The sequence below is a fragment of the Benincasa hispida genome, chromosome 4 (assembly GCF_027475165.1).
Source record: "Benincasa hispida cultivar pf3 chromosome 4, pf3_genome.v1.1, whole genome shotgun sequence".
NCBI lineage: Eukaryota > Viridiplantae > Streptophyta > Magnoliopsida > Cucurbitales > Cucurbitaceae > Benincasa > Benincasa hispida.
The window spans coordinates 15,122,481-15,142,279 of NC_143481.1; the positions used below are offsets into that span (position 1 = coordinate 15,122,481).

Consider the following 19,799-nt stretch of genomic DNA (forward strand, 5'->3'; position numbering starts at 1 on the left):
GTCCATATCATTCACGAAGAATAAAGTAACTGATATGGAAAAATTCCCACCTTTTGAGGTTTTTACGGTTGTGGCTGAGGCCTGTGCTGCTGCTCCGACACCAACTCCGTCTTCTCTGTGGCTGTCAAGTGTGGATTCACATTTTGGCCAAACCTTTGTGGCTTTGTCCTGCATGTGAATTCTTCAGCTATAAAATTTTTCTTTTATTGCTACTTTGACTATATTATATTATTAACTCCAATGACTTGACAACTAAGATCATAATCCATATAACTGACAACCATAAGCTGCATAAGAATATAGGAAAATTAATGACATAGATGAGGATGGATCCTGATTCGAAAAGAAAAGTTGAGACTTTTATCGAGTAATATCGTTTCATTTTCATATGATCTTTGTTGGATAGATATTGTGTTGTGGCATCTGTAAAAGAATTAAAGTGAAAGGAAAAGCATTGTTTTTGGTGAAAACAAAAGAAAGTTATGATTTACTTAACTAAAAAAGTTGTGGTAAGAAGAGGACAAGACACAGAACAGTTGGGAGAAAGAGAAAATATCAGAAAATTCTGAAATTTGAAAGATTTGAGGAGGAAAATGGTTGTCCCCACATGGTTGGTGTGTGAGAAGTGTGCAAGTTTTAAGCTTTAAATTCACAGTGGACATACAAAAAGCCATGCTGGCTAAAACTCACGGACGAGATCAGTTCCATTCCAGCAGAGAGAGAGAGAAGTTTGGTTCTGAAGGACATGATCTGAGGGCTAGGAAGAGAGACACAGAAGCGTGAATTAATAAATTTGTGGTGTGATCTCTTCTAATGAGCCACATGACCCATAAGCTAGTCACATTCAATCTTTTCATCATTTTCTTTTGTTTTTTTTCTCTCTCATCTCAATATCCACATTGCTCCACAAACCAACCCTCCACCAATAATGTCCACCATCACATTGTTTTAAACTACAAGTCTATTTGAAATGTCTTTTCAAGTGTTTAAAAATAAATTATTTAAAAACTAACTCAAGCGCTGTTCAATTAATACAAATTATAAATCTTAATTACATGCAAAAGAAACGATGTGGATATCATAAATGTAGGATTTGCTCTTAAAAGTTTTTAAAAAGTGGACAAACAGCACATCCCTCATGTAGAATTTGGTAGAAAATTTAGATGAAGGTTTCACGAGACTTAAGTGGGAAGAAATTTGTGGAGAGTGTACTTTATACGTTCCTCTCTATCTCCCAAATCTATCGAGTTTGTCAAAATCATGAAAACTTGTATCATTCACTGACAGAACAAAACTCAAGTGAAAATTTAGAGATACTCTGATGGAAGGAAAATATACCAAAGAGATTCTGGAGATGTGGAGTCGAGTAAATCGATTGGACATGCTAAAAGAATCTTAAGTATTTCAATAGAGCCACATCGCATCAATAGGTAAAAAGTTAGTTTTGTTCTAAAATTTCAATGTCTAATATGAATCAAACACTAATTACATTCTATTTAACTAAATTAGAGAATCAACACAACAGCTACTAGTCGATACTAAGAAAAGGTATGTAGTGATCAACTAGACAGATGGTGTATAACGTTGTTGATAAATAATATTCTCTAAATGCCTACTCTTAAGTTTAGATGCAGTCATATTGTCGTTTTGATTATGAGCAGAACACTAATTTTATAATTATAATTATCTAAAATTGAATCTGTTTCTAGAACTAAAAAAAATATATTTTGCTAATTTTAAATCCCTAACTAATTCATTGGAGTCTTCTTTAGATTTGCAAAAAGGGGTTTAAGGCTTGCGTTTTTTTCTCTTTTCATTTCTCTTTTTTCAAAAGATCAGAGGACCGTTAGATCCCAACTTCAAGTAGGTGGAGTGGGCTATTATAGTCTACTCCATGTTTAGAACTCCAATAATAATAGTTAATGTTTCCAACTATTATAACCCACAATCGACAACAGTATTATTATTTTATTTACTATTTTTTGCTCATCTCATCTTTCCCTTCTTGTTATAGTGTTTATTAGAGATGCCCAATTTTTCCACAGAAACAGGCCCTACGGAGCCCATCTCATTCCCCGATTAGACAAGAAATGGGGGAGGGAGTGGAGAAAAAAATTCTCCGTGAGCTAAATAGGGACAGGGACAAGGAATGCGTTCCCCGTTCCTCGTCCCTGACCTTATTAGCTTCTCCATATGTATTTAGTATAGTTATCTAATGTTATATTATTATTATTATTATATAAATATTACATTTAAATTTCAAATTTGATTATTTATTGGGGAAGATAATGATGTTTAAATTGAATATTTAAATTTAGATTATATATGTGAATAATTTGATTTATATTTATTTCTTTCTACTGAAAAATTACTTTTATCTTTAAATTCAAATTGTCATGTAAAACTAACCATAATAAACAATTTAGTGATAAAGTTAATTATTTAATTAAAATTTACTCATATTAGTGATTTAAATTAATTGACTTTTTATTTTAAAAAAAAAAAGTAATAAGGAAAATTTTTTCGCAGGAATCTCCGCCTCGATCCTTATGGAAATTTCACAGAGATAGAGAATGAAATGGGAAGCAGGGACGGGGATGGAGAATGGCATCCCAACCCCACCTCGTCCCGCCTAAACTATAATAACCAACTCAGTACCTTAAACACCTATTAAGACTTATGAATACCTACTCAACCTTTGTCATTTCAATCTTCTCTCTTTCTTAAGAACATGGATCGCATCCCAGTCCCAAAATCCTCTTCCCTTCTCAAGGATTTTCCAAAATCCAATACAAGGGCAATGTCTACTTTTCATGACGATTATTCTCTTATTTAGTGTTCTTATAGAAAACTCCCAATTTTATGCAATGACTCCACAAGGTTCATTTAGGAACCTACTGTTAATCTATTCTTCAGTTACAATGATTCTTTGTCCTTCAGCCTTAAAATTAAGTTTTATGGAGACGTTGTTCAAGTATAGATTTAAGGAATTCACATCTAGCTTTTATCATTGTTCACATCGACAAATTGTGAAATGAAGCCTATTTTGACATTGTACGTAGTCTACAATGTGCCTTCAAGCCTATTTCAAAGTATGGTTTTGACAGGGACGCCTCTGACCTTCTTCAAGCCAAAATACAATTCTTCCCACCCAGTCCGTAGACTCTTTGATAGTAATATGTATTTTAATACACTTGTTTATTTCAATTGCCTCTCGGTCAAATGATTTTAGCTTAAGTGCTTAGATTGTGCTTTGTTAATGACTGGTCGCTAGAATTTTCCATTTCCATTTTATGGGCCTTATGGCTAAATGTTTTCAATATTCATATATTCTACACATCTAGCTTTGGATTGGAACTTGAATCCATGGCCAATATCTCGACCGAAGATCATTTGTCTTTGGTGGCCCAATTCTCCAATATTAGATCCCTCGTTTTTGTTTGAAATAATTTTTGCTGTAGATTGTCCTCTGCAAAGCAAAAGGGGGAGAGCACTATCAAACATTCAGACAAAAATGTTGGATGTATTTCTCTTGTATTATATACACAATGACGCTGCTCACCATTGCTTCCTGAACCACTAATGGCATCGGATCCTCCAATGCAACCCCATTAAGGAAATATCTCACGGCTCAGCCGAGGGAACCTACAAATCCAACTGAGAGAATCAACTGGTGCCACAATTTTTGTGCATCGAGCTAATGTTTACAGAGTGATGGAAATAAGATAGAATACGTTGGATAAACAAAACCAAAAACTAAATAGCTACATTTCCTAGTATCTTCCATATCAAATACATAACTGACTTGTACATGACAACAACGAAAAAGATATAACATGTACCACTCAGACGCGAACTTCTAACTGAGATGCAAACATGAAGCTACTAATAATATTCACCACTGATGAAGATATATATGCAATCCCTTGTTCATCGTGAGGAGCTTCGTCAATGATTCTTGCATTTTGGGGATTCGTCTGATTGGGGAGTTGGGAACATAGCTACATAAGAAGGAATTCACTCATTCCCTGAGGTCGGGGTAAGTAGATAAATTGCTCCCTTAAGGACTGATTCTGTGGCTTGAACAATATGGCGCCACACCCTCTCCTGGCTCGAGAGGGGTTTAGTCATAGTTGGACTATAATCTTTTGTTCATTAGAGGTATCGGTGATACTTAAGGAGTTAGATGTAACTACAGGGGTAAAACGGTAATTTTGGTTTAGTTGTACTTACAAGCAATTTATGAAGGGTTATTATACTGTTGATTGGTTATATCCTATGGACATGGAAATATATTTGTGGTGCGAAGAGTGCAACTGTCAGTCTTTAGTTGAGTGCTCGACAGTTAACTGATGGTGAATAATTTAATTAAAGAGTTTGATTAATTATTCAAATACCGTTGGAGCTTCAAGCTACAGGTTCATGAGGTCCCCTTGGTAGCTCAATAGGATTAAATGAGAATAAGTTTTTGGATTAATTTGAATGGTTCAAATTAAAAGAGAGATTTAATTATATATGATATAATTAAGTTATTTTAGTTATATATGATATAATTGATATAATGTATTTATACAATATGAGAGGAAATAAATATTTAAATAAGATTCAAATATTAATTATATGAATTAGATTCATAATTGTTAAATTTGATATAAATAGGATTTATATTAAATGCCATATGAGAGAAAAAAGAAACTATAGGTTATATTGTATATGATACAATATTAAAAATATAATTTATAGGTTATATTTGATATAACATATAGTTTATATATATATATATATATATATATATTAATTGTTATTTTAATTTAAATAAGGGAGGGAACTCCCTCCCCCTCTTTTCTTTCCACTCATGTAAGTAGATGGATGATGTTATTTATTTTTGGATAGGAGAGAGTGTTGTCGGAAAAGGAGAGGAAAATAAATATGCATCTTATGTTATGCGTTGATCTCCATGCGTCGATGGTCATGCGTTGGACTAGAAAATATACAATATGCATTTTAGCATGTATGCGATGACCATGCGTTCTTGTCACAAGTTTTCTCGCTTTCTCGCCAAGTATAACGGAAACGCAAGTTTCCCGGGGTGATCCGAGGTCGAACACAAAGACTTGTAACTCAATAATGTTTGTGAAGTAATGCGTTTGAGGCGATAAATAAAAGTAAAAAGACAAAAGTTAAAGGATTATGCGCTACTTCTACTTATAACTAAACAGATTGAGCAATGGAAATTTAACTATGAGAATTGGTAGACATGTAGCAGTTGTTAACGCATAATAATATTCATTATGTTAGGTCGCCCAAGTAATCCCAACTCACCACACTAACGCATTGCACACCTCTCGGTGGCCAGCTGTACTGCAGGCTGCCGATCACCGCCGTTGTTGTTGTCATTGCTGTTGTGACACTTTTATTTTTCTCTACTGTTTGAACGTTTTTTTCCATTTTGGCAGTGTGGTAGATTTTCTAGATTCGTTGATCTGAACTGTTACGACAGAGCCTATGGTTAAGCATGTTGAGATGAGGATTAGAACTGTTGCGGTGACGTATATACCGCTTTTCACCAAGTAACACTCGCTATCTTGCCATCTGCTCATACACGAGGCTGCACTCAGTAGCAATATCACTACGGTTGAAGGTTTGATACATTAGTTGTCTGTTCTGGAGGTGATAGGCATGGTCTGCCGAAAATTTCACGTTGCCGCTGCCAATTGCCGGCACTGTATTCCATCAAGAATAGTTTTTCATTCAAGCCGGCAAAAATGTGAAAGAGCAATTGTTGGCGGTGGAAGAGATGACTGCTGCAAGAAAACTCTCAACTAAGATAGACCACAAGCACTTCACATGTGAGTTTGACAGGCAAAGCAGAGGCCAAGTGGTCCATCTAACCGAATCCCACCGGGACAAAACATTCACGATCACTAGAGAATAAAGCATTTTCGTCTAGGTAATTGACTCTTTAGAGGAAGTGTTGCAAGCTCCCAAGCCCCAAAAGTTCTTTCGAAAGTCCTGCTACAGATGATTTATTTGGATCCAGAAAATAACAAATGAAAGAGGAAGCTTTTTGGAGATAACAAAAGTATTGAACTCGGGGAAATAGGTGACCTTGTTATTCCATTTGGAGTGGACTTTAAAGGATGGGGATGGTTTAGAAATCTGCTAATCGACTTTTTGAATGGAAAGGAGAGCACAAGACCTTCCCAAAAGGGTAAAAAAGATGATCATTCGTTCGCCAATGTTACCAGAAGTCTGGTCCCATCATCGCACCACCCATCTTTAGGCTTTATGTTCTCTACTCTCGCGAACAACGATTACAAAAGTGCTGACAAAAAGAGATCAGACACATTTGCTGGGAAGAAACCCCGGTAGTCACCAAACGTGATTTCTACGACGATTGGAGCAGAGTCCTAGATGTCCTTCAGATGCAGACACAATGCTCCTTTATCTTTAATCCTTTTTCATCCCGATAAAGTCCTTCTCAAATGCCCTACCCCATATATGGCGAAGCTCTTCACAATGAACAAAGGATGGGCTACTTATGGGCCACTGACGCTAAAAATGGAGAGGTGGGATGTGGAAAAACTCGGAAGAATGCGAGTAATATCTTCTTATGGAGGATGGATCAAGCTTATCCCCCTGCATTTATGGAACAAAAGGGTGTTTAAAGCGGTTGATGACATGTTTTATGGTTTTATTGACTTGGCTGATGAGAACTCAAGTCTCAATGATTGCTTGGAAGTTGCCATTAAAGCCAAAGGAAATTATTGTGGTTTCATTCTTGTCGAGCTCATAAATGGATATGAAACTTTCTTGTGCAGGTGGTAACTTTTCAAGATGCCAACCTTCTTATCAATAGAGTCGTCGGTATCCATGGCTCCTTCTCATCGAAGCAAGCTGAACATTTTTACAAGGGACCCAAAGGCTCGGACCTGAACCCAATAGACATTTAGCGCGTGGAAAGATCTAAGGTGTGTCTAACAGTTAATGTGACAATAGCTAATCAGGTCTGTCGTACGGCGATATATCGAGGTTTATTGTCTTGAGATATCTATTGTGTATACCTGTATGTAGTTGCGATTAGGGAGAACTCATTGTAACCGATTATTGAGTATAATGGAGATTCTGATTTCAGTTCATAATTTTTTACTCCTCACATTGTGTTACGTACAATTTTCAATGTTAAAGTTGCTTGTATCTCGTGCTTAAATTATTATACTTACTTCTAATTGATTAGTTTCCAATATAAGATTCATAAAATAAGGCATATTTGGTTTTGAGAATATAGTGTTTATCCCAGTATCATATTTATAACATATGATCGAAGTAGAACAAATATGAAAGTTCAAGAATCAAACCCAGCTACAATGTCCAAAAAGCCAGAGTTTTTTCTAAGACAAAGCAAAACCACATGGTGAAAGGGATCGTTCAAATTTGGCACCCAAAGAGTTAGGAGTGGGCCTGGGCCTTGGTGCGAGTTGGGCTGATGCTAAAAAGAAGGGGAAGGCCCATATTCAGACTGATGACAAAAGACCTAGTAAATTTACAGCCCCAAAGAGCATTATGAGAATGCCATTCCCTCGTTGACTGGTAAGAATAGAATGGCGACCCATTTTTCTAAGCCCAATAAAACTATAAACCCAAATCCTAAATCCCAAAAGCCTAAGGGAATTAAGTTTGATGAAAAAACGAAGTCTATACCTTTCTCAGAAAAGGGATCATCTGTTCAACGAGCGTAGGGGAGGTTTCCTCCCCAAAGCCCCAAAGCTCCAATGGCACCAACAACCACCACAAGCGCTCCTTCAGAAATTACGCTTTCAAGCCCTGGCAATTTGATTTCGGAAAATCCTTTTGCCCCTATTGAGGAGGACATGTCAGATACCCCTTTAGATCTCTAAAATGTTTTTCACGAAAGGCCCGATCAGAGGATTGAGATTGGGGAGCAGTAACTTGTCAAGGTTTGTCATACCTCTCCTCTTCAGACTACTCTTGAGGATACGACAGGTGTGGAAAGTGCAACGGAGCTTGAGCCTATAGCCTCTCAAAACCCGTTTCCTCTTTGAGACTTTGTTAAAACATAATTTGTGCATTCGTGCCATCACGTAGAAGGGGAAGACGCAAAGGAAGGGAGGGGCCTCAAACAATAAGCTTAGCAGAGAAGTGAAAGCCTTAATTAGTAGCTAGGAAAAGGAAGCGTTAGCGGCTAAAACTAGTACTTCAAAGGGCCTCAATGTTTCTCCATGTTAGTTCTTTCTTGGAATGTAAGAGGTCTGAATGTTCGCCTCAAAAGAAATCTAGTCAAAGACCTGTTGGTAAAATACAAACCGAACGTGGTTATTCTTCAAGAGTCTAAAATTAGTGGTGTCGATAGAAAGATGGTGAAATCGATTTGGAGTAACCGTCACATTGACTGGGTGGCTTAAGATGTGGTTGGCTCCTCGGGAGGTATCTTAATCATGTGGAAGGAGGACTCCGTTTCGTTGATTGACTCTATTCAAGGTCAGTTCTCTCTCTCAATTCTTTGTAGAACTAACATTGACTTCCATGGCTGGATCACAGGTGTCTATGATCCCTCTTCCTACAAAAATAGAGACAAGTTCTGGCAGGAGTTAATTGATTTAGATGGGCTTTGTAGTAATTTTGGGTGTGTTGGGGCAACTTCAATGTGCTAAGATGGATATATGAAAAGAGCTCTAGAGGCCACACCACAAGAAGTATGAAAGTGCTTGTTCTGAAATTTATAAAAAATCTTGGAACGTTCTAAAATCCGACTTAGTAGGCGTGTTCCTAGATTTTTTAAAAAATGGTACTATTAACAAGCATTGCAATGAAACCTATATTTGTCTTATTCCAAAGAAGAAAAAGGCCTCCTGGGTAAACGATTTTAGACCAATCAGTTTGGTTACCTTCCTCTATAAAATCATTTCTAAGGTGCTTGCTACAAGGCTTAAGAAAGTGCTTCCCTCCATTGTGTATGAGTCTCAACCGGTCTTTGTGGAGGAGGCATATTCTTGATGCTATCCTTACAGCTTCCGAATCCTTAGAGGAGTGGCAAGTGACTGGAAACAGAGGCGCCCTTTTGAAACTTGACCTCGGGAAGGCTTATGATAAGGTGGAATGGGCTTTCCTTAACATGATTTTGAAACTCAAAAGGGTTTGGCAGGAGATAAAGGAGGTGGATTTGGGGCTGTCTTTCTAAAACCAATTTTTCTATTATTGTTAATGGACAACCTCGTGGTAAAATTCTGGCTAAAAGGGGCCTATGTTAGGGAAACTCCCTTGCTTCTTTTCTTTTCACGATTGTGGGGGATGCTTTGAGTTGTCTTATTCAGTACTACAATGAAAGGAGGTGTATAAAAGGCTTCTCTTTTAAAAACTTGAATGTTGAGTTAACACATCTAAAGTTTGCAGACGATACTCTTCTCTTTTGTTCGTGGGATGGCAACCTTAAGGCGTGGTGGATTGTTGTTAACTTGTTTCTTTTGGGTTCGGGGCTGTCATGCTATTAATTTCGACTGCAGAGTTGAGACTATTGGTGGGATTCACAGTGCGAAGGAAGCTTGGAGAAATCTTGAGGAGAGGTTTAAGTCAAAAGTGGACGAATGGAGAGGAATCTCTCTCTCAAAAGGCAGCGGGTTGACTTTGGCTTGTTCTCTATTGTCTCCCACGTTATTTCTTCTTCCTTATGCAGGCCCCGGTCAAAGTTATAAATAACCTGAAAAAGATCATTTGAGACTTTGTGTGGAATGGAGGTCATCGTAACCCTGTTTCCCACCTTGTCAACTGGAACTATACCTCCCTCCCTACTATATACGATGGCCTTGGTATAGAGTCGCTTCATAAAAAAAAAACATTGCTCTCCTCATAAAATGGCTCTGGCGCTTTTGTCATAAAGAGAATGCTTTATGGAGACGCATTATTGTGGCTATCTATGGTTTTGATCATTTTGGTCGGATCACAAAAAAGCATAGAAGAGGAAGGAATTCGAGTCTGTGGGCAAGAATCTTTAACCATAAAGATCTGTTTTTCAACTTCACAACTTTCATTTTGGGTGATGGGAAAGCTATTCAGTTCTAGAAAGACAATTGATGTGTTGATATGTCCCTGGCCCAAAAATTCCCCAATATCTTCTCCCAATCCCAAAAGAATGATGTCATTGTAGTAGATTGCTGGAACTCTACCAGTCAGTCTTGGATTTTGGGCTTAGGAGGAACCTCCTTGATGGAGAGATCGATGGCATGGTTGCTATTCTAGAAATTTTGAACTCCTGAGCTCCTCAAAATCGTCGGGATAGTCCCAAGTGGAACTTAGAGGCCTCCGAAAAATTCACTACAAAGGCCACCTTTTTTAACATCGTGAAGTGCACCTCTTCCTTCACTTTTGCTCTGGTGAGAACTGTTTGGAAGCCTAAGATTCCAAAGAAGATGAAGTTCTTCCTTTGGTCTCTTGCTTATAGAAGTCTTAATACTCATGACAAACTTCAAATGAAGCTTCATCATTCCTCTCTCAGCCCTTCTATATGTTGCCTCTGTATGAAAAGTGAATAGTCCCTTGACCACTTGATTTTGCACTGTGAGTTTACCTCCAATGGGTGGTCCCTCCCATTTTGAACCTTTGGTCTTGATTTTTGCCTCCCTAACAAAATTGACGATTGGATGGTTGATGGCCTCGAGTGTAGAGCCTTTGTTGTTAGAGGGAAGGTCATTTGGAGTTGCGCTTCTAGTTCCCTCTTGTGGTGTATTTGGAAAGAGAGGAATAATAGAAGTTTCGAAGATAAGTCTATTTCTTTTGATTCTTTTTGGACTGTTGTTCAACACACTTCTTGGTGGTGCACAAATTACACCAAGTTATTTTGTAATTACAACCTTTTTATGATTTTTAACAATTGGAAGACCTTTATATCCTAGCTCTTTGGGGTGGGGAGAACCTCTACCCCTGCCCTAGGTTGTTCTTTTTTTATCTCCACTATTTGAATATAAGTTTATATTTCTTATAAAAAAAAAAATATTCACCACTAAGGAGAAAAATATGTTCATCTGCTAAAGGGATCCTATCTATAGATACTACATACTAGCACGTGCAATTTTTCCTCAGTATCGAGTAACATCAGGCAACCCCGTGTCAAGGAATAAGGCCATAAAATGGCTTGAAATCAACTTGTAAGCAAGTAAGGATTGATTAATCTTTTACTTACCTTCCAAAGATCCAAGAAAGAAACCTCCAGGTGGCAGGCATCACTGCGCTCAGTTGTAGGAGTTTATCCGAGCTATTGATTCCACCAAGTGGAAGTCCCCAGTTAACAATGACTTTTTACCTCAATTAAACCGTGACCAATTTCTCTGATCACTTTTTTTGTCAATGCAATTTCTCTAAGTTGCTTTGAAGTTTCAAAATATCCAATATCAGAATAGAAGTTTGAAGCCTGCAAAAGAATGGCAGGATCTTCAGTTTCAAGGTCCACCAACGACTTTGCAATTTTCCTTCCGATTGTTTCATTTCCAGGGATTCTACAACTTCTTAACATGGAGCTCCAGATTACACCGTTGACCCTTTCAGGCACCTTTTGAATCAACTTTTCAACCTCATCCAGCAGACCTACACGACCAAGAAGATCGACCATGCATGAATAATGTTTCCATTCTGGTTCAATTCCGTGAAGGGTTTTCATCAACTCAAACACAAATCTTCCTTCTTCGACAAGTCCTGAATGGTTGCACCCTATCAATGCACACAAGAAAGTCACTTTGTTAGGTTTCAGGCCTTTCTGGATCATCGTCTTGAGCATTTGAACACCCTCCTTCCCCAGTCCATTTCGGGCATATCCATTGATGATTGAGGTGAAACAAATGACACCGGGGGAATGGATTTCCTCAAAAATTTTGCAAGAGAGCTCAACATGACCACACTTTGAATAAGAATCCATTAAAGAACAAGAAACCACGGAATTATATTCAAAGCCTGATTTTATGGCACAACAGTGGAGCAATCTACATCTGGTCAAGTCTGATAGAGAAGACGTTGATAGTGCTTTTAATGTCGTGGACAAAGTAACCTCATCAAGTCCAATTCTCTCGTCAACCATCAATCCAAACATCTCGATCACATTGTCAATGGCACCACAGTGTAGCAAAGATGTCATTAAAGAGTTGCAACACTCCAAAGTTCTCACAGAAATACTTTCATACACGGCCACTGAACTCTCAATATCAAGGCATTTGCCATACATATTTATCAAAGCCGATTGAAGGTGGCTACTCTCATGAGCAAAACCCAGTTTCAGAGCACAAGATTGAATCTGTTTCCCCAACTGGATATTCCTTGTCCGACTAGATAAATTCAAAAGAGCCATTAACGACCAAATTGAGGGCCTTTTCCCCCAAAACGAGAAAACAACTCATGTGATTTTGACAAGAAACCATTGTCTGCATAAACTACAACAATCGAATTCCAGGAAATAACATCGTCTAATGGTATACATTCAAATGCTTTTTTTGCTTCTGTTAAACTTCTGCAACCAGAGTAGAAATCCACCAAAGCATTTGGAACAAAGATATTTGATTCAACAAATCCGATCTTAACAGCACGGGTATGTAGTTGCTTCCCTTCATCTAAGAGCCTCTCGCTACCAAATCCTCGAAGAAAATAGCAAAACGTAAGACCATTTGGCTCTACGCCTTCTAATTGCATTTTCGAGAAAAAAACCCAGAAGCTGTTCGAATTGGCTCAGTTCACAGTACCGACAAAGCAACAAGTTCCAAACAGCTATATTTCGTTGCGGCAACTCATCAAACAGCTTCAAAGCTACAATATCAAGACCCATTCTCATAAAGAAATCAATTAGAGAGCTGGCAATAAACAAATTCAAGGTAAACCCAAAAAAAACAACCCTGCAGTGAATTTGACTCCCTACTTTGAAAAAATCCATGTTGCTACAAGTACCCAAGAGTGAAGTAAATGTTGACGCACTTTCTCTAATCCCTCGTAAAACCATTTGGCTGTATAGACCAAATGCGCGCTCTGGATGCCCATTGCGAAGACACCCAGAAATTAGCAAATTGTAAGTAACGACGTCATGAAGAGGCATTTCATCGAACAACTTAATGGCAGAGTTAAGATGGCCCAGTCTTATAAGTATATTGATTTCTCGATTCTTAAGGTAAATGACATCACGAGCATGCACACCCAAATGCGAGTATGGCTGTGGTAAATGGATTGGTGATGTCGTGGCTAGAAATTCGGATGTTGCAGTTGTAATAGTTCGGACGAAGGAGGCGAATTTCCTTACCTTTTGCATCACAGTTTCAGCTTCTCCGATCCCCGAACAAGGGCTCTCTAGCTCTACAACTTGGAGAGGTTTGATCCAAAGGGACCAAAAAATAGCCGGTTAGTTGTTCATAAAGAACAAGATTGTCGGGGTTTTTATTCAGCGCAAATGAGATTTGGCCCAGGTTTAAATTTGATTCAACAATGACCTTTTGCTTATGTCAAGTGCATGTGAAAGTACCCTATTATCTCAAAATCGTATGTGAGAATCTGGCGCACAGACGAATTCTCATTTCTCACTCTAACTTCTCGCTCTCGTTTCTTGTTTCACGCTCATTCTCTTGCTTCTCGCTCTAGTATTTCACTCTTTTTTCTTGTTCTTCATCGGATACAACTGTAATTTTTTCTTCGATGTTTTACTTTGTTCAGATTATTCCTCTAGCTTCTCGCTCCATCCTCTCGCTAAAATGTTGCTTTTGAATTCAAAACTATAAAGTCAAATGTTTTTTTTAATCATTCAACATCTTAAAAACATGTCACTCAACAGAAGCGACTATCTAGTCACCTCCTCGTCAAGTACCTAATACATTATTGCCTTTAACTAAAAAAAAAAATTAAGAAAAGATTGAGTATTTAACCCATCTACTGGGGTCAGACTATGCAAACAAATGCAACATGAATTGAATGTTCTAAAATGATGGAACCTAATATGAAGTACTAAATGCTGAACATGAATTGTCATCTGTTGGAACAATTTAACCCGCCCTACCATATGTGAGATGTACTCGTATTAACTAGTGAACCCGGAGGAACACATAACTAATGGACCCGAATGTGCATATAAATTGGTGGACCCAAAGACGAACATAATAAATCGGTGGATCAAAGGTGCACATAATGTGGTGGACCTGAAGGTGCACATAAACTGGTGAACTCAAAAGCGTACATAATAAACTGATGAATTTGAAAACGCACATAATCTGGTGGACCCGAAGGCGCACATAATAAACTGAACTGAGGTGTACATAGCTATGGGTAGGAGGGTAATAAATGGTCCCATAACATGAAATCATAGCATAGCATCTCATAAATTCAAGACTCATAGCATAACATCACATAAATCCATAGCATGCATAACTAAAGTGTAACGATCTTAGTTTCCTATAATATTCTAGGACGCTACTTTATGCATGCATAGACTCAATCGTACAATGTCTTTTAAATCATCAAATTAAAGAGCCAAAAATTTTATTTAATAATGCTCAAACGAGCAAGGATGGGAAAACATATATAAATAATGGTAAATAAACTAAAGCAAAAATAAAATAAAATAATTTACTGGTCGGTGTACCCCTAATTTCTACTAAAACAAATGTTAAAAATTAAATAGTCAAATAATAAAATTTATATATTTTGCATAATAATGAAGGACGCCTAGCTCCTAAACCAGAATTCAAAACATAATACTATATGCGGAAGCAGTGAAACGTTCTAATGGCCAGATCATGGATCTCGCTTGTCATTCGCCAGCCTGTTGTTACTCTTACCTGAAAAATAGGAAAAAAAAAGTGAGTATAAAAATATACTCAGTAAGTGGTCCACTATTGAGCCCACTCAGTGACCTATTAGATTATCCATTGGACCAAAAATGCACAATGAATCATAAACATAGGCATAGGCATAGGCATAAGGGACGAACCCAAAGGTACGCTTTCATAAGTAGTGACTCAAAGGTCACAGCATAATTACAAGTGGTGATCCCAAAAAGGACACCATATTTAAACATAGGGTGTGGCCCGAAGGCTCACACATGCGATGTGCATGGCTCAATGGTATACTAACGGTCACTAAAATCTCATATGGGCATAAGCTTACAAACATCAGTACATATTTAAACATAAACATGCAATCAAGGCCGTGACTCAACATTAAATTTTAACACCATTCCCTTTATTTCCATCAACTGTTTCAGTCCACTCATAACTCATACATCAACTCAACATCTGGCCTTAACATATTATATAACTCATGCATCAGTACTCAACATCAAACCTTAACACATTATATCCATGCTTCAACCTTATCACAGTAACCTTTAATCCTTATATCCCAAATTCATCATAGCAAGAATAATTCAAATTCAATGTATCGAATTTAGCACAACACCCATAGCAGATTCCATCACAGTTTCACATATGAAATAAAATATTTCACAGTAGGCCTAACAACATCCTAGGGAAATCAGCAGTAAACCCCTTACCTCAAGATAAGGCACTATCCCAAAACAAGACTTTACTCCGCTTGAGAAGTCCCTTCACCGACATACGTTCTTAAAACCAAAGAAACCCCAAATGACAATGGGCTGCCAAGAAAACAACTTACCCTCAATAGACCGCTCGGCCGGACTGCCGCGAATCGATGACAACTGACACTGTTCCGGTGCACAAAACGAACGAGGGATGCTCTGGCGCGCGTTGGGCTTCGACTATCGACGTGCGGCGGACGAAAAGTGGCGCGGAAGGGCTCGCACGGCTGGAATCGCGTGAAACAGAAGCAGACGGTGTAGATCGGAGGCAGACGGTGTGGCGTGCGTCGAGTCGAATGGCAAGTGGACAGCTGTCGACGCCACACTCAGCAGACGGCGCAACTGAAACGGAATCCGTAATCGACTGAAGAATTTTTTCCTTTTGCATGCATCCCAATGCCATTTAAAACCCTACTTCTCTTCTAAAAATAACCAATATTTCCCCCCTTTTTCTTTCTCTTTTTTTTTCTTTCATGCAATGCCATTTAAAACCCTACTTCTCTTCTAAAAATAACCAATATTTCCCCCCTTTTTCTTTCTCTTTTTTTTTCTTTCCTTTTTTTTTAAACAAAAATAACTTTGGGACGTTACACTCTTCCTCCCTTTAATAAACTTTCGTCCTTGAAAGTTCTAATCCTGGAAGAGCTCTGGATGCAGTGCCCTCATCTCGTCCTCTCGTTCCCAAGTAGCTTCCTCAAACTGATAATTCTGCCATAGGACCTTCACCAGTAGCACGTCCTTGCTGCACAAAACTTTCACCTCCCTAACCCAACTTGCACGGGCTTTTCCTCGTAACTCAAGTTCTCATTCAGTTGCAAGGGCTCAAAGTCCACCATATACGACGGGTCCATTAAATACTTCCTCAAAATGGAGACATGAAATACATTATGGACCACGGAGAGGGGCGGCGGAAAGGCCAAACGGTAAGCCACAGAATCGACCCGCTCCAAAATCTCGAATGGTCCTATAAAAATGCGGACTTAGCTTACCCTTCTTCCCAAACCTCAGGACACCCTTCATTGGCGCCACTTTCAGGAACACCTTGTCACCTGCTTCGAACTCCAAATCTGAACACCTTGTCACCTGCTTCGAACTCCAAATCTTTTCGCCTGACATCCACGTAACTTTTCTGTCTACTTTGTGTTACTAGCATTCTGGCCCTGATTTTCTGCATGGCTTCATTCGTCAACTCCACTAACTCAGTCCCCACCAGTTTCCTCTCCCCAACCTCACTCCAGCAAACGGAAGACTTGCAACCTCTGTCATAAAGAGCTTCAAAGGGCGACATACCAATGGTAGCCTGATAGCTGTTATTGTAAGCAAACTCGACCAAATGCAAGTGGGAGTCCCAACTCCCTGAGAATTCCAACGCATAAGCGCATAACATGTCCTCCAATGTCTGATTTAAACATTCTGTTTGCCCATCAGTTTGGGGGTGAAATGTTGTACTGAAGTTCAACCGCGACCCTAAAGCTGCCTGGAGGCTCTTCCAAAAACTAGAGGTGAAACGAGAGTCCTTGTCGGACACAATTGACACTGGCACACTATGCAACCTTACTATCTCCTTCATGTACAACTGAGTCCACTTACTCACCGCATACGTGGGATTTCCTGGAATAAAATGTGCCACTTTGGTGAGCCAATCTATCACAACCCAAATCATCGAGAAACCCTTCACTGTCCTGGGCAACCCCGTAATAAAATCCACAGCCACACTCTCCCATTTCCACTCTGGCACATCCAAAGGTTGTAGCAAGCCTACTACCTTCTGCCTCGGGCCTTCACCTGCTGACAGACTAAACATCTACTGACATAATCAACTATCTCCCTTTTCATATTGGGCCATCAGTAATACCGCTTCACATCTTGGTACATTTTGGTACTACCTGGGTGCATCAAGAATGGAGAGTTATGAGCTTCCACCAACAGTTCCCCTTTCAAGCCATCAACTGCTGGGACGCACAACCGTCCTTGATACAAAAGACCCTTGTCCACTGACATAGAAAATTCACTTGTCTGTCCTGACCCTAACTGACAACACTTCTGAACCAAGTCAAGATCACCCTGCTGAGCATCAATAATCCACTGCCTCAAGGTTGGTTGCACTGTTAACTGGACTAGCTGCGAAGTGACTTCCCCCACTGCCACCGCAATCTCTGCTCGTTCCAGGTCTCTACACAACTGAACCTGCTTAGTGATCAAGGAGGCCGAATAAGCTACCTTTCGACCGAGGGCATCGGCTACCACATTCGCCTTACCTGGGTGGTAAAGGATCTCACAGTCATAATCCTTTACTAACTCGAGCCACCTGCGCTGCCTCATGATTAATTCCTTTTGGGTGAAAAAGTATTTAAGACTCTTGTGATCGGTGAACACTTTGATCTTTTCCCCATACAAGTAGTGTCTCCAGATCTTTAGGGCAAACACTATCGCTGCCAATTCCAAGTCGTGGGTAGGATAGTTGCGCTGATGGTTCTTCAACTGGCGGGAGGCATAGGTGACCACCCTACCATGTTGCATGAGCACACAACCTAAACCCTTCTTGGAAGCATCACTGTAAATCACGAAGTTCCCGAAGCCGTCTGGTACGATGAGAACCGGGACTGAAACCAACCTCTGCTTGAGGTCCTGAAAAACTGTCCTCAATGCTTTGCTTCAAACAAACGAAGCTCCCTTCCTGGTTAGCTAGGTCAACGGCACGACCATACTGGAGAAATTCTCTACAAACCTACGATAGTAACCAGCCAAACCCAGGAAACTACGCACCTCACTGACCGTCGTAGGGCGGGGCCAATTGGTAACGACTTCAATCTTAGCTGGATCCAATGAAACCCCATCCTTCGACACCACGTGCCCAAGGAAGGACACCTTTCATAGCCAAAACTCGCACTTAGCAAACTTTGCATACGACTTGTTTTCCCACAGTGTTCCTAGGACCTTCCTAAGATGTTCCTCATACTCCGCCTCTGTCTTGAAGTATACCAAAATGTCATCAATAAAAACGATTAAAATCTAAGAAGTCCTTGATCACCCGGTTCATCAAATCCATGAATACCATTGGAGCATTGGTCAGACCAAAAGACATTACAATGAACTCGTAATGCCCATATCTGGATCGAAAAACGGTCTTCGGAACATCACTGTCCCTGATCCTCGGCTGATGGTAACTTGACCGTAGGTCAATCTTGGAGAATATGGTAGCACCTTGTAGCTGGTCAAACAGGTCATCGATTCTAGGAAGGGGGTACTTATTCTTAATGGTCACCTTATTCAACTCCCTGTAATCTATGCATAAACGTAATGACCCATCCTTTTTCTTCACAAACAATACTGGTGCACCCCACGGGGAAACATTGGGTCATATAAATCCTTTATCAAGGAGCTCCTATAATTGAACCTTTAATTCTTTCAATTCTGTCGGAGTCATTCTGTACGGAGCTTTGGATATGGGAATAGTGTCTGGCTCCAGCTCAATCGTAAAATCAATCTCCCTTGGTGGAGGCAGTCCTGGGAGTTCTTCCGGGAATACATCAGGATAATCTCTCACAACTGGTTCAGAGGTTAGAGCAACCCCAGTTTCCCTTTGTGTCAACTAAGCTAGCCAATATACTCCAGACACCTTGCCTAAACAATCTCTTAGCCTTAATGTTGAAATCACCTTAGGCAAAACTACTGTCCCGGCCCCTTTGAACTTAAAGCTGGCTTCTTTATGAGGGTTAAAATTCACCTCCTTACAAAAACAATCTATACTAGCATGGTTGGCAGCCAACCAATCCATCCCCAGAATTACATCGAAATCGCGCATGTCTAATACTATCAGAGTCACATCGAGGGTGCGGTTTGCTATTTCTAACTTACATGCTTTTATTTTTTCACTAGCTATCATAATTTCTCCTGACGGTGTAGACACTGACAAAACATAGCCCAAAGGCTCCAAAACTAACATGGCATGCTTCACAAACAATGACGAAACGAAATAGTGGGACGAGCCCGAGTCAAACAATGTTAAGGTATAGTGCCTCAAGATTGGGAGTGTACCTGTCACCACTGTTCCCGAGTGCTCAGCCTCCCAATGACTTATGGCATAGATTCGACCCTGCTGCTGGTGTCGGCTTGAACTACCTTGATGCGAACTCGGGGGCTGACCCTCCGCACTTCCGGAATCACTACTAGGGCATTCGTCTGCCATATGCCCTACCTGTTTACATCTGAAACATGTCCCGGTGCCTAT

At 39.5% G+C, this 19,799-nt stretch overlaps 1 pseudogene across 1 annotated transcript; it reads right to left on the minus strand.

The window, feature by feature from the left end:
• Positions 1-3,330: 3,330 nt before the first annotated feature.
• LOC120075333 (putative pentatricopeptide repeat-containing protein At3g15130) lies at positions 3,331-13,429 on the minus strand (annotated as a pseudogene). The gene is made up of 3 exons (XR_016529266.1): positions 11,195-13,429; positions 3,563-3,645; positions 3,331-3,469 (listed from the first exon to the last, which is right to left on the minus strand). The product of XR_016529266.1 is annotated as a putative pentatricopeptide repeat-containing protein At3g15130 (transcript).
• Positions 13,430-19,799: the final 6,370 nt, after the last annotated feature.